The sequence below is a fragment of the Gossypium arboreum genome, chromosome 3 (assembly GCF_025698485.1).
Source record: "Gossypium arboreum isolate Shixiya-1 chromosome 3, ASM2569848v2, whole genome shotgun sequence".
Classification (NCBI taxonomy): domain Eukaryota; kingdom Viridiplantae; phylum Streptophyta; class Magnoliopsida; order Malvales; family Malvaceae; genus Gossypium; species Gossypium arboreum.
In genome coordinates this window covers 112,135,986-112,151,590 of record NC_069072.1, presented here as the reverse complement: position 1 = coordinate 112,151,590, position 15,605 = coordinate 112,135,986, and positions in this window count along the sequence as shown.

Below are 15,605 nucleotides of genomic sequence, written 5' to 3'. Positions count from 1 at the left end.
CAGTTATATCCTTGATGTTGGCTCAGAATATGTCAAAAAAGGGGTGTGAGGCGTATCTTGCGTACGTACTTGATAATAAAGAATCAAAAAAGAAGCTTGAATCAGTATCAGTGGTTTGTGAGTATCTAGATGTTTTTCCTTAGGAATTGCCAGGGTTACCACCTATTCGAGAGGTAGAATTCGGCATCGAACTTGTACCTGGGACTACGCCAATTTCGATAGCTCCGTATCGTATGGCATCAACAGAATTGAAGGAATTGAAAGCTCAGTTGCAAGAGTTGACGGATAGAGGTTTCGCTCGATCGAGTTTCTCACCTTGGGGTGCACCAGTATTGTTTGTGAAAAAGAAAGACGGAACTATGAGAATGTGCATCGACTACCGTCAATTAAATAAAGTGACAATCAAGAACAAATATCCGTTATCGCGTATCAATGATTTGTTTGATCAGCTGAAAGGAGCCTCAGTGTTTTCAAAGATAGATTTGAGATCGGGTTATTATTAGTTGCGAGTGCGAGACTCAGATGTGCCCAAAACTGCTTTTAGAATGAGATACGATCATTACGAGTTCTTAGTGATGTCGTTTGGGCTCACTAATGCCCCTGCGGTATTTATGGACTTGATGAATTGGATCTTCAGACAACATTTGGACCGGTTTGTAGTTGTGTTTATAAACGACATTTTAATCTATTCGCGAGATGAAATCGAACATGCCGAGCACCTGAGATTAGTGTTGCAAATTTTACGTGACAAGAAGCTATATGCTAAGTTCAGTAAATGTAAGTTCTGGTTGAGAGAAGTCAGCTTTTTGGGGCATGTAGTATCCGCATCAGGTATTCGTGTTGATCCGAGTAAAATATCAGCCATACTTGATTGGAAGCCTCCTAGAAATGTTACTAAAGTTCGGAGCTTTCTGGGACTTGCCGGCTACTACAAACGGTTTGTAAAGGGTTTTTCGATGATAGCCACACCAATGACGAAGCCACTTCAGAAAGATATTAAGTTCGAATGGTCAGAAAAGTGTCAGAAAAGTTTCGACCAACTAAAAATGCTTTTGACAGAAGCCCCAGTGTTAGTGCAGCCTGAATCCGGTAAAGAGTTTGTCATTTATAGTGATGCATCATTACATGGATTGGGTTGTGTGTTGATGCAAGAGGGTCGAGTTGTGGCTTACGCATCGAGGCAATTAAAGCCACATGAGAAAAACTATCCGACTCATGATCTCGAATTAGCTGCCATAGTATTTGCTTTGAAAATATGAAGACATTACTTGTTCGAAGAGAGATGTCATATATATTCGGATCATAAAAGCCTCAAATATTTAATGACTCAAAAAGATTTGAATTTACGACAAAGACGTTGGCTTGAATTGTTGAAAGAATATGATCTTGTTATTGACTATCACCTTGGAAAGGCTAACGTGGTTGCCGATGCTTTGAGTCGCAAGTCACTGTTTGCTTTGCGAGCAATGAATGTTCACTTGTCCGTTTCATCTGATAATGTGTTAGTAGCAGAATTAAAAGCCAAACTGTTATTGATTCATCAAATATATGAAACTCAGAAAGTTGATGATGAATTGGTTGCTAAACGAGCTGAATGTGTTTCGAATGTGGATTCAGAATTTCAAATTGACAACAATGATTGTTTGAGGTTCAGAAGTCGATTGTGTGTTCCAAGAAATTCGAAACTTATTTCGATGATTTTGAGCGAGGTACATAGAAGCCGAATGTCAGTTCACCTGGGTAGTACAAAAATGTATAACGATCTGAAACGTCAGTATTGGTGGCACGGTATGAAACGAGAAATTTCTAACTTTGTCTCGAAGTGTTTGATATGTCAACAAGTGAAAGCAAAACATCAAGTGCCTTCGGGATTACTTTAGCCGATTATGATACCTGAATGGAAATGGGATCGAGCCACGATGGATTTTGTATCTGGGTTGCCATTGTCACCAAGCAAGAAAGATGCGATCTGGGTTGTTATTGATAGATTGACAAAGTTGGCTCATTTTATCCCCGTACGTACTAATTATTCACTTGACAAGTTAGCCGAACTGTATGTTTCTCAGATTGTAAGGTTACACGGGGTACCTACTTCTATTATGTCGGATAGAGATCCGAGATTCACATCGCAATTTTGGAAGAAATTGCAAGAAGCATTGGGTGCCAAGTTGCATTTCAGACCGATGGTCAATCCGAGTGGATAATTCAGATATTTGAGGATATGTTGAGATGTTGCATCCTTGAGTTTAGTGGTTCATGGGAACAGTATTTGCCTTTGATTGAATTCGCTTACAACAATAGTTTTCAATCAAGCATTAAGATGGCACCTTACGAGGCTTTGTACGGTCGTAAATGCCGTACACCGTTGTTTTGGACTGAGCTCAGTGAAAGTAAAATCTTCGGGGTTGATTTGATTAAAGATGCTGAACAGAAAGCAAAAGTGATTCGTGAAAGTCTGAAAGTAGCTTCAGATCGTCAGAAGTCGTATACGGATTTAAAAAAAAAGACATTGAGTATCAGGTCGGAGACAAAGTATTTCTTAAAGTTTCACCTTGGAAAAAGGTGCTCAGATTTGGTCGAAAGGGCAAATTGAGTCCGAGGTTCATCGGGCCGTACGAAATATCCGAACAAGTTGGGCCGGTAGCATACAGATTGATTCTGCCCCCTGAATTTGAAAAGATTCACAATGTTTTTCATGTTTCGATGCTTCGATATTATAGATCCGATCCATCGCATGTAATTAGTCTATCAGAGGTTGAGATTCGATCTGATTTGAGTTACGAAGAAGAACCGGTTCGTATTTTGGCTCGTTAAGTAAAAGAACTACGAAATAAGAAAATCTCATTAGTGAAAGTACTGTGGCTCTAACACGAGGTTGAAGAAGCAACTTGGGAGCTAGAGGACTCAATGAAAGAATGTTATCCTAACCTTTTCGCTAGTAAGATTTTCGGGGACGAAAATTTCTAAGGGGGAGAGAGTTGTGACAGCCCTAATTTGACCCTAGTCGGAATGTGGTTTCGGGACCACAAAACCGAGTCATAAAAATTTATTTAAAATTTATTTGCATAACTTCTATGTGTGATAGTGCATGTGTGAAAATTTGATGTTTTAATTTAGTCTTATGAATGGGAATTTTACTTGAAAGGACTTGGTTGAGAAACCTTGAAAATGGGATAGGCAAATGTGTAGTAGCCAAACATTTTATGTTTTAGTATTATGGGGGACTTGTATGTCAAATAGACCAATTTTAAATGTAAATGGCCGGCCAACATGCATGTAATCATGGGTTCTATTGTTTTTATTTTAATTGGTGGGAATTATATATATATAATTAATATAGAAATAAGCATTTTATGATAAAATGATTTTTATATTGTGAAATAATGAATTTATAATAGTAAATGGTGATAAAAACAAAGTTCCATGATCTTTTCTTTCATTTTGCGGAATCTAAAGAAAGAAAAAAAATGGAGCAAGACCTTCAGCCATTTGAATCATAAGGAAGGTTAGTAAATTGTGTTAGTTTTTTTTTTTTAAATTCTAGCTTGTTTTAGGTTAATCATCATGTTTCTTACTTAGGCCATGTTAAAATTTTGGATTTGGGTGGTGAATGGAGCATTCGGACATGGTTGTTAATGAAGAGATTGGATTATTTTCTTTATGTTTTGATGAATAAATGTTTATGAGAGAAGTTTGAACTAGTTAAAAGTTTAATTTGATAGTATTTATATGTGTAATAGCCGAACTTGGACTTGTTTAGTTACTTGAATAAATGTTTTGAAGTTAAATGCTAAAATATGAGTATTGCTGTTTAGATGATTTGAAAAGAAAAGGGTAGATGTTTGAATGTCTAAAGGTTCGGTATTGTACATGAATTCTAATGGTATGATTTTGTAAATTGCCGAATGAGCTATAGGAGTTCGAAAATGGTTTAATTTTCATGTCTAAATTCGGTTATATCCAATCATGGTTGGAGTTATTTTGATATGCATAGTATAAGGTATGTTTGATTTGTGTTTTGGTTGCATAACTATACATGTTTAAATGGTATGAATGCAAATAGTTGTGAAATAGTAAATTGTAGTAAATCTGCTTGGGACAGCAGCTGTAATGTGATTTTGGATAATCACCATAAATTATGGGAGTGGAGTTAGAAGCTGAATAAACTATTTAATTAAATCTTAATGAGTCTAGTTTCAAATGAAATCAACGAGAATATATTTTGACTTCTGTACAATTAGAAATTTGATTTGAAGTAAAGGGTGGTCAGATTAGTCAAACAGTGAAACAGGGGAAACTTTAAGAAAAATCCGGTATTGATTGGCCAAGCTAAAAATTCTGAAAAGTTTATGGATAAAATATATATGAGTCTATTTTCAGGGAAATTTTATGGAAATTGATTTGGAGTTTCGTAGCTCCAATTATAAATAATTTAGTGACTATTGCTCAGGAAGACAACTTATTGCGAATTTGTGATTATGTGGTAAATATTGATAAAAATTTGTTAACGAGTTGCTTAATGTTTTCTTATAAACTTATGATGATCTATATGTGTGAAAGTTGTATATATATATATATTATATTCTGAAAGTAATGCTTGAATAGTCGAATAATGACTAGTTTAAAATTGTTGAATTTAAGCTCAAGAGCATAGAGAACCAAGGTTGGACAAGGGAAAAGAGAAAGTAGTTGAATAGCCGATCCGAGACTGTTCGAAAAAATTCGAGGTATGTTTTGAGTAGTCACCTTTAGTATATAATTGATGATGCATTGATATGTGATATTTATGTATGGCTTTCGAATCGAAATGTAAATGATGGTATTCATATGGAGCTTATATCCGAACATAGCAAATGACTACTAATGTGATATGTTGAATAAGTTGTGTTAATATATGATTAAATATGCATGATATTTGATGTGTATCCGGACTTAGGGTCCGCAGGCTATGTGCTGGAATTATATCTGGACTTAAGGTCCGCAGGCTACGTGCTAGAAATATGTCCGGGCTAAAGTCCCGCATGCTTCGAGCTGGTATTATACCGGGTTTAAATTCCCGGAGCTTGTCTTTGTAATTGGTTTCAAGTCCTAAGACCGAGTGCTTAATGCCGATAAGTTAAGTAAGATTACGATATTGAATGTTCGCAGTAAACCATCGTCGAGTAAGTACTATACATTTAATATGTTCAGGTACGTATTACTTACTCATCGGCGAATTGATTTCGAAGTGAATCATTAGCATCAAAGAAGAATATATATATATAAATATGATTGATGGTTATATTTATGAATATGAGAATGATTTAATCGGTCATGGTATATTTGTATATGAATTATATGTTAAAATTTCTTTATGTACTCATGTACATTTAGTCAATGATTTTGTGAATTATTAGTATCAAAGGATGATACTTAAGTGTGAATGATTGTTATATCTACGAGTAAAACAGTGACCTATTCGGTCAAATGTTGTTATTATATGAGATTATTTGATTTATATGCATCGCATGAACTTTTAGTAAAAGAAAAATATGTGCTGAGAATCTATGTTTATGTTTATGTGTATTCGACCATGAAGCAATTTGAATTGAGAATAAGTCTGTTTAAATGAATGTTTTGATTTTCGATAAGTTTTAATTATTTGTGATGCTTAAAACTTACTAAGCTTTGAAAGCTTACTTCGTTTGTTACGCTCTCTGTTTTATAGATTATTGATTCCAGTTACCTGCTCAGAAAGGGAATCGTCAGCTACGCGTCGCACTATCTATCATTTTAGGGTACTACTATATTTTGGAGCTAGTATGGCATGTATGGAATAGACTTAAGAGAATGATATTTTGAGACGTACTTATATATAAGCCATGTGAATATGGCTACTTCTAAATGTCGATACAAGTTTGAATTTTGATCTTTAATTGAGTTTGGCGATGTATATTTTTATTTTATTTTTATTGTGTATGTTTTTTTTTAAATATTAAATTTTGGATCAGTAACTCTTCATAACCCACCCCGGCGACGGACACGTGTTATAGAGGTGTTACAACTAGGACTCATAATCTTCCATAAAAACACAGCAAACAACACATTTACTTTCATAGCAAAACCCTAGGCTCTTCATCATTTTGCAAAATAGTCCCTTCTTATGAAAGCTCATGCTTTAGGGGTTCCAAAAATGTAAAAATCATCAAGCAAAGACATTAAAATCACTTACAAGCAAGGGAAATATGTTGCTGAAATTTTCCAGCTTCAAAACCCTTTCTTTGCTGCATATTTCGGTGAAGGAGAAGAGAAAAATGATAGCTTTTTCTTTTTGATTTGTTAATAATAAAACTAGTCAAAATTGGTGACCAAATTTCACCTAATTTTGACTTTTCAACAATTTTGTCTCCCATGGCCGGCCATTACACTTTCAATGGCATAATTTCACTTTAAATACCCCCAATTTAAGATACAAGGCAATTTAACACCTTTAGGTATTAAAACACAACTTTTACCTTTTACGCGATTTAGTCCTTTTTCGAAATTGGACTAGAAATTGCTAAAATTAACTTACCAAAATTTACATGCACTTATAAAATTATATTATAACACATAAAATAATACTAAAATAATTTTCTCTCGCCTCGAAATAGTGGTCCCGAAACCACTGTTCCGACTAGGCCCAAAATCGGGCTGTTACAGATTACACGCCCATGGGGTTGACCGTGTGTCACACACGGCCTACACACATGCCCGCGTGTTTACTCGTATGGACAATAATAAGGCTATTTGCCAAGATATTTTCCACCCTTATTCATACATACACTTACCCCAATTAAAAGGCATGAAACAATACATACTTAGGCAACCAAAACACCTACATTCATGGTTAAAACATACCAAGTTCCATTATACACACAACATTTATCATGCCATAAATCACTCATGTCAATTTCACCTTCCTTAGGCTTCATTTAACTACTTTTAGTTACCTTATTGTACACACAAATTTATCATCTCATCAATAGGTCACAATTCCAAACATTACACATTCTTGCCATAAATCACATTTTCAAACAATTCGCATTCACCAAGCATACTATGATCATATCACCAAAGACATTGACATATATATGAATATAGTTAGGCTTACAACCATGTTAGCCAAATAAGCCAATTTACATGGCCAAATATCAAAAAAAGCCTTTGACCCTTACAAGGCAATACATTGGCTAAAGTCATAATGACACATATGACAAAATGACCAAGTCCCTATACATGCCATAAACTCAAAATACTTGAATTCATCAATACCCAAAATGATAGCATGATAGTGTGAGAGGATCTCCGTCGATCTCTAACTCGAGCTAGCTTGATGGCACTATAAAACATGGGAAAGGAAGAGGGTAAGCTGTAAAGCTTAGTAAGTCCGTATGAACATAATAAGCAACTGTTACCAATTATTTACCATATAAGGCTTCATATGGTGCCATTTTAATGCTCGATTGAAAACTGTTATTATAAGCGAATTCAATCAAAGGCAAATACTGTTCCCATGTACATTCAAACTCAAGAATGCAACATCTCAACATATCTTCAAGAATCTGAATAATCTGCTCGGATTAACCATCCGTTTGTGGGTGAAAAGTAGTTCTGAAGTGCAATTTCATACCCAAAGCATCTTGCAATTTCTTCCAAAATCGCGATGTGAATCTCTGATCTCTGTCTGACATAATAGATAATGGCACACTGTGCAATCTCAGAATATCGAAAATGTATAACTCAGCTAACTTATCAAGCGAGTAATCGGATCATATCGAAATAATGAGCTGATTTCGTCAATCGATCAACCACAACCCAGATAACATCTTTCTTTCGCGGAGATAGGGGCAAACGCGAAAAAAAATCTATTGTCACTCTATAAAATTTCCATTCCGGAATCATAATCGGTTGTAACAAACTGAATGGCACCTGATGTTTAGCTTTAACTTGCTGACAGATTAAACATTTAGAAACAAAGTTGGAGATATCTCTTTTCATTTCGGACCACCAATAATGCATTTCAAATCATTATACATTTTATTACTACTCGGGTGAACAGATAAACGACTGTTTTGAGCTTCATTCAAAATCTTATGAATCAACTTTGGATTTCTCGAAACATAAATCTGATCTTGGAATCTCAAACAATCATCATTACTAACTCGATATTCAAAATCAGAATTCAAATCACACTGAGCTCATTTTGCTATTATCTCATTATCAACCTTCTAAGCATCAATAATCTGTAGTAAAAATAACGCTCTCACTTTCAATTCTGCTAAAACCAAACCATCATCAAACAAAGCTAAATGAGTATTCATGGCATGTAATGCAAACAATGATTTTCAACTCAAAGCATCAGCAACAACATCTGCTTTTCCTGGATGATAGTCAATCACAAGCTCACAGTCTTTTAACAGTTCTAACCACCTTCTTTTTTGCAGATTCAGATCTTTCTAGGTCATCAGTTATTTCAAACTTTTGCGACCAGAATAAACATGACATTTCTCACCAAACAGATAGTGGCGCCAAATCTTCAAAGCAAATACAATCGCAGCTAACTCAAGGTCTTGCGTTGGATAGTTCTTTTCATGTGGCTTTAATTGTCTTGAAGCATAAGAAATGACTTTACCTTCCTGCATCAAAACACATCCCAGACCGTTTAACGAAGCATCACTGTAGATCACAAATTCTTTACCCGATTCGGGTTGTACTAACTCTAGAGCTTCAGTCAATAGTACTTTCAACTGATCAAAGCTTTTCTGACACTTTTTAGACCATTCAAATTTCACCTCTTTCTGAAACAGTTTCGTCAATGGAGTTGCAATCATAGAAAAGCCTTTTACGAACCTTCTATAATAATCAGCAAGTCCCAGAAAACTATATGCTTTAGAAACATTTCTCGGAGGCTTCCAATCCAAAATAGTTAAAATTTTGGTCGGATCGACTTGGATACCTGATACTAACACAATATGGTCTAAAAAACCAACTTCATGCAACCAGAATTCACATTTACTAAACTTCGCATACAGCTGCTTATCTCGCAAAGTCTGTAGCACTATTCTCAAAAGCTCAATAGTTCAGTTTCATCATGTAAATATATTAATATATCATCAATGAACACAACAACAAATAGATCTAGATACGGTCTAAATATCCAATTCATCAAGTCCTTAAAGATAGCAGGTGCATTAGTCAATTCAAAAGGCATAACTAAAAACTCGTAATGGCCATACCTCATTCTGAATGCAGTTTTCGGAATGTCTGAATGTTTTACCCGCAACTGATGATAACTCGATCTCAGATCTATCTTCGAAAATACGGTTGCTCCTTTCAATTGATCAAACAAATCATCAATTCGAGGCAGAGGGTATTTATTCTTGATAGTCACCTTGTTCAACTAATGATAATCTATTCACATTCTCATCGTACCGTCTTTCTTTTTCACAAAAAAAACAGGAGCACCCCAAGGTGAGAAACTCAGTCTTGCGAATCCCCTATCCGTCAATTCTCGCAACTGAGACTTTAATTCTTTTAATTCAGTCGAAGCTATTCTATATAGAGCTATCAAAATCAGAGTAGTTCCTGGTACTAACTCAATGCTAAATTCTACTTCTTGAATCGGAGGTAATCCTAAAAGTTCTTCAGGAAACACATCAGTGAATTCGCAGACAACAGGCACTGATTATAACACCCCTTACCCGTACCTAAGACCGAGACCAGGTACAAGGAGTTACCAGACATGTACTCAAACATTTTCAGAAATATGAGTTCTAAAATTTATTTCCAATTTGAACCCAATCAAAAAACATCTTAGTGTCCCTATTATGGGCCTACGGCGCCCAAAACATACATTAAAAATGGTCCGGAACCAAACAGAGAACATGAGAAAGTTTTTGGAAAATTTGCTAGGTTAAGCCTTACACACCTGTGTGGAGGCAATGCACACGCCCGTTTGCTTTAGGACAGGCCCGTGTCCCCTACCCGTGTGGAATTAATTGAATTTATTTCTAATTTCGAACCTACAGGGGTTTTCACATGGCCAAACACATGCCCGTGTCCCCTACTTGTCTCCTTCACACGGCCTAGACACGCCCGTGTGGTCACCCGTGTCTAAAAACTTGAGCATTCTGTTAATGATGTTAGCATGCATTTGGGGGCACACGGCCAAGACACACGCCTGTGTGCTAGGCTGTGCCCACCACACGGTTGAGACACACGGCCGTGTCTCTACCCGTGTGTTTACTACCATGCATTCTAACTTTAAAATTTTTAGGTGCAGAGGACACACGGCCATATCACATGCCCATGGGGCGATCCGTGTGTCACACATGGCCTAGGCATATGCCCGTGTGTCTACCTGTGTGGACCTTGTTGGGTTATTTTCCAAGCCTTAGGTCACCCTCTAATAACCATATCCACTTATAGTTTTCAATAACACTTGACATGGTCTAATTATACTCTTAAATGACCCTAGTATGTCTCTTTGCATGTAAACCTCGTCTCATCGGTTTTTATACATGCTAGGTTATCCCATTTATATTAAGGATTTCCATGACTTGTAACTCAATTAAGCTTGGCTCGTTATCTTAACTCATTGCCAAATTGTGGCCTAACCACCCTATGTGATTTTTTCACATTACATGTGTTTAAATGTGATATACCATATTCCATCCTCACTAGCACAACTGAACACAAGCATGCATAAAATTTGTAGTCATAACCTACCTCAATATAAGCCAATTCCATGGCCACATACAAGTGAATATGTATACCTTTACAAGCCTTCGTAGTGGCTAATCAAATGAAACATATAACAAAATAACAAAAGACCTATACATGCCATTGAACAAAATAAGAGTATCTATATACCAAAGCTAAACAAGATGATAGTGTGTTGATTCTCCAACCGTCTCCTAATCTTCAAGAATCCACAAGCTCTGTAAGACAGGGAAAAGAGAAGGGTAAGCATTTACATGCTTAGTAAGCCCGAACAACTAGAAAGTAAACTTACCAATTAATTAGCATACAACCATATTAGGCAATAAAACCAACAAGCATGGAATGGTTTCCCTATCATATACATTCAATCAACAAGTTAGTCTCATAACAATACACCATGTAAATTTGTCTTAGATGAGCTCATCATTCAACATTTTCATTTTCATATCTCCTATTGATCCCGTTGAGTTTCTTAGAGATCTCGATGGGTTATCCATTTACCGTCAAGTCATAAGAGCGACCATCTCAAGTGCGCACTCCTGCGAACCTCACATCATACAGCGGGATTACCAGTCCAGGCTAAATCCCCCGTAATATCAACTTATAGGGTGATGTCAGGATTACCAGTCCAAGTTAACTCCCTTATGGCGACAAACACCCTTAATGAGCTTGGATCTGAATTCCAGTCCAGGCTAAATTCAGACCCTAATTGGATTACCCATCCGGGCTAAATCCATAATGCACACATATTCTTCGGGAGGCTCGATCACTCAAGGAACACCCGTTCGGGCTAGATCCTTTCTATACTTGAGATCAACGGATTACCCGTCCAGGCTAAATCCTTTTCTGCAACACATGCAGATCTCAAGTCATGTAAGCCATGGTTTATCCATCAAATTTCCATTTTTACTTCAACCGGGACATTTATCATCATGTCATTATTATTAACATATTTCATGGATTTTCATGCCATTATTATAACCAATTATCATACATTCATAAAACATGCAATTAGACATATTAATAGTTTACTTATAGTTATTCGAACTTACCTGATACTCGTTTCGGTTTTACATCTCGGTTATTCTGAAACTTTTCGTTTTCCTCGATCGACCTCCGAAATTTGTTCCTCGGGGTCTATAACAATAAAAATGAATCATTAATACCTCACATTATTCTTTTTGAGTCTAAATTTCACCCCAGACAAAATGACTGTTTTGCCCCTAACCTTTCACATTATTTACGATTTAGTCTCTAGGGTCGTATGATGAAATGCATGAATTTTCTACATTACCCAAGCCTAGCTGAATGTTTTTTCCTCTTATGGCAGCCCACAATTTTCCCTTATTTCACATTTCTACCATATATTTTACACCTTTTTGCAAAAGTCCTTTTAGGGGTTTTCCATTAAAATCACCTAGAAAAAGATGTTTATCACACATCCAACTTTCATATTCCTCCATAAAACATCAAAGAATAAACATGTCACACATGGGTCACTTTGCAAACATGAACCCTAACTCAAAATATGGGTAGAAATGGAGAGAGTAAGCTACCGGGATTTCAAAAATACAAAGAACATTAAAAATGGGGCTAGGGAGCACTTACTATTGAGCTTGAAAAATGAGGAAACCTTAGCTATGGTGGCTCTCAAATTTCGGCAGCTAGGTGGAGAAGATGAGCTGATTTTTGTCTTCATTTTCTCATTTTATTTCATTAATTAGCCAAATGACCAAAATGCCTTTAAGCCCTTTCTTTGAAATTGTATCCATACATGCCCATTTTTGTCCAAAAACTTAGAGATTAGGCCAATTGCTCTTTAAGGACTTCTAATTAATAATATAAATCAATTTCATACAAATTGCTTCTAGAATCCAAGTTTTACAATTTATTCAATTTGGTCCTTATTTTCCAATTGGACACCTTACTCATAAAATTTCTTCATGAAACTTTAACACATGCATAATTTCATATTCTAAACCTCATAATAATCATATAATAAATATTTCGACGTCGAATTTGTGGTTGCAAAACCACTTTTCTGACTAGGCCCTATTTTGGGATGTTAGAATGATTCAACTTTCTTTTCTGATACTTTTGAATCAATCAAATAGGAAAAGTAGGCTTCATAACATTTTCTTACAATACTCAGAGCTTTCATCAAAGATATCATAGTCGATAACCCATTCAAATCACTAGATTCAATTCAGACTATTCCATCATTCTTGCATCTCAAATCAATAGTTTTCCATTTGCAGTTCACAATAGCATCGTGCAAAGTTAACCAATCCATACCCAGAATTATATCAAACTCATCAAACGGTAATAACGTTAGATCAGCCGGAAAAAAAATGTCTTGAAATATTAACGGACAATTCTTGCAGACTTTATCAACCAAAACACATCTGCCTAGGGGGTTCGATACTTTAATTACAAATTCAGTAGACTCTACGGGCAAAGTCTTACTGGATACTAAATTCATGTATATATACGAATGCGTTGATCCAGGATCTATCAAAGCAATCACAGAAGTATCGTAAAGTGTAAATGTACCCGTTATAACATCAGGAGATGAAGCTTCCTCATGAGCTCGGGTGGCGTAGGCTCTAGCAGGTGCTTTAGCTGCAGATCGTACAGTCGTGTCTTTAGTTCCTCTATGACTACCACTCATATTTCCCATGTTTCTGGGAGCATAGGAAGTTTACCTCGAGCTGAGGTGTTACTCTGTCTCAGATTTTGCATAATTTCTTACTCGACAGACTCAGGGTAATCACAGATAAAGTGATTTAAAGATCCACATTTAAAGCAAGCTTGATCATACAATCTACAATGGTCGAGATGTATTTTGCCACAATGTCCACACTCGGGTCGATTAGATCTATCATTTCCAACACTAGTAACAAAAGTAGTTGGAGCTCTGAAGCTCGAATGTGATCTAGCACGATCTCTACTCGAATGTCCCATATTAGCCTTTGAAGGGCTAAAATCATCTCAGAACTTTTTTGATGCAGACTGAAATGATTTACTTGCACATCTCTTTCCCACATCTCTAGCTTCAAAATTGGCTTTCTTTTCTCTTTCCCGAGTTCTTCAGCTTTACATGCTCGTTCAACAAGCACAACAAACTCTTTTATTTTCAGAATTGCCGACTAACAAATGGATATATTCATTTAAGCCATCCTTGAATCTCTAGCACATAATAGCTTCATTCGAAACACATTCTCGAGCATACTGGCTTAATCTCACAAATTCTTGCTCGTATTCTGTAACAGACATACGGCCTTGTTTAAGCTCAAGAAACTCTTTGCGTTTTTAATCGATGAATATCTGACTGATGTATTTCTTTTGGAATTTAACTTGAAAGAAATCCCAGGTAACTCGCTCTCTCGGGACCATATGTATCAGTGTCTTCCACTAATGATATGCTGTATCTCTCAGAAGCGAAACAACATATTTGATACATTCATCCGGAGTCAATGACAATTCATCGAATACTCTTATGTTCTCTAGCCAAAAATTGACTCTCTCAGCATCATCATTCGTAGTAGTACGGAGCTCTTTAGCTCTATATTTTCTAATCTTATCAACCGGTGGCTTACTTAATTAAATCAGATTCGCTTGTGGCATAATAGGGACTTGTGGAGGATTAGTTGGGATTGGAGGTTGTTGAACAACCAGATTAATTCTAATGTACTGACTGAACCAATCATTCATCATTTGTTAGGAGGCTTGTCTAGCCTTTCTATCATGGCTACTCGTAGCTGGCCTAGAGTTGGATGGCACTGTCCTTTGCGCGGGAGCAGGAGCGTTACTTTCGAAATATCGTCATCTACAGCTCATTCGAGATCCATTTGCTATATAAAAACACATTTTCATTGTCAGGATTAATCACACTATCGCAGTTCATAAATATGGCATGTATAGCTAGACTCACATATGCTATGTTAGTCCTATAATCGACTAAACCGTAGCTCTAATACCAACCAAATGTAATACCCCTAACCTGTATCCGTCGCCAGACTAGGGTTAATAGGCATTACCGGACAAATCGGAACATTTCACAAATAAATTCACGAGCATCATTCAAACATATTCATATATCATTGCAGAGTCCCTTACACAGGTCAACGAGACCTTAAACATATAGAAAGGGGTCGAGATAAAATGAATGCATACAAAATTTTTGTAAACTCAAACATTTTTCAAAGTTGTACAGGTTACATGCCTGTGTGAACAGGCTGTGTGCCTCACACGGCTTTAGACACACCCGTGTATTTAGGCTGTGTCAAAACAAGGCATACAGACTGACTTGTCCACACGGCCACAAGACATTCCCATATGCCAGGCCGTGTGAAAATTAGGGAGGCTACTGACTTGAGTCACACGGCCAGTCACACGCTCGTGTGTCTAGACCGTGCTCGAAACTAACTTGGCCACACTGCTGACCGGATGCCCATGTGCGCAACCATATGGTCTACCCAGGCTCATTTTGAAATGGCCCTCGAGCAACATGGCTGAGACACACGCCCGTGTCCCTATCCGTGTGGGCAAAAATAGGCCGTTTGCAAGGCCAAATTGCCACCTATTAAGGGTCCTCCCTACAAACATCAAATAGGCATCATATTTTCAACCAATTTCAAACCCAAAACACACATCATTCATATCATATATTCATCAACTTATTTCATTCATAATTCACAAATCAAAACATAACATTCATAAGCCAAAGACATACGAAAACATATAATTTGTAACATCAATTTACCTCATTCATTCTCATGCCAAATTCTTACCAAATCCACAATCAAACATATACCAATAACTTACAAAATTGACCATTTCTTTTGGCCAACCAAAAACAT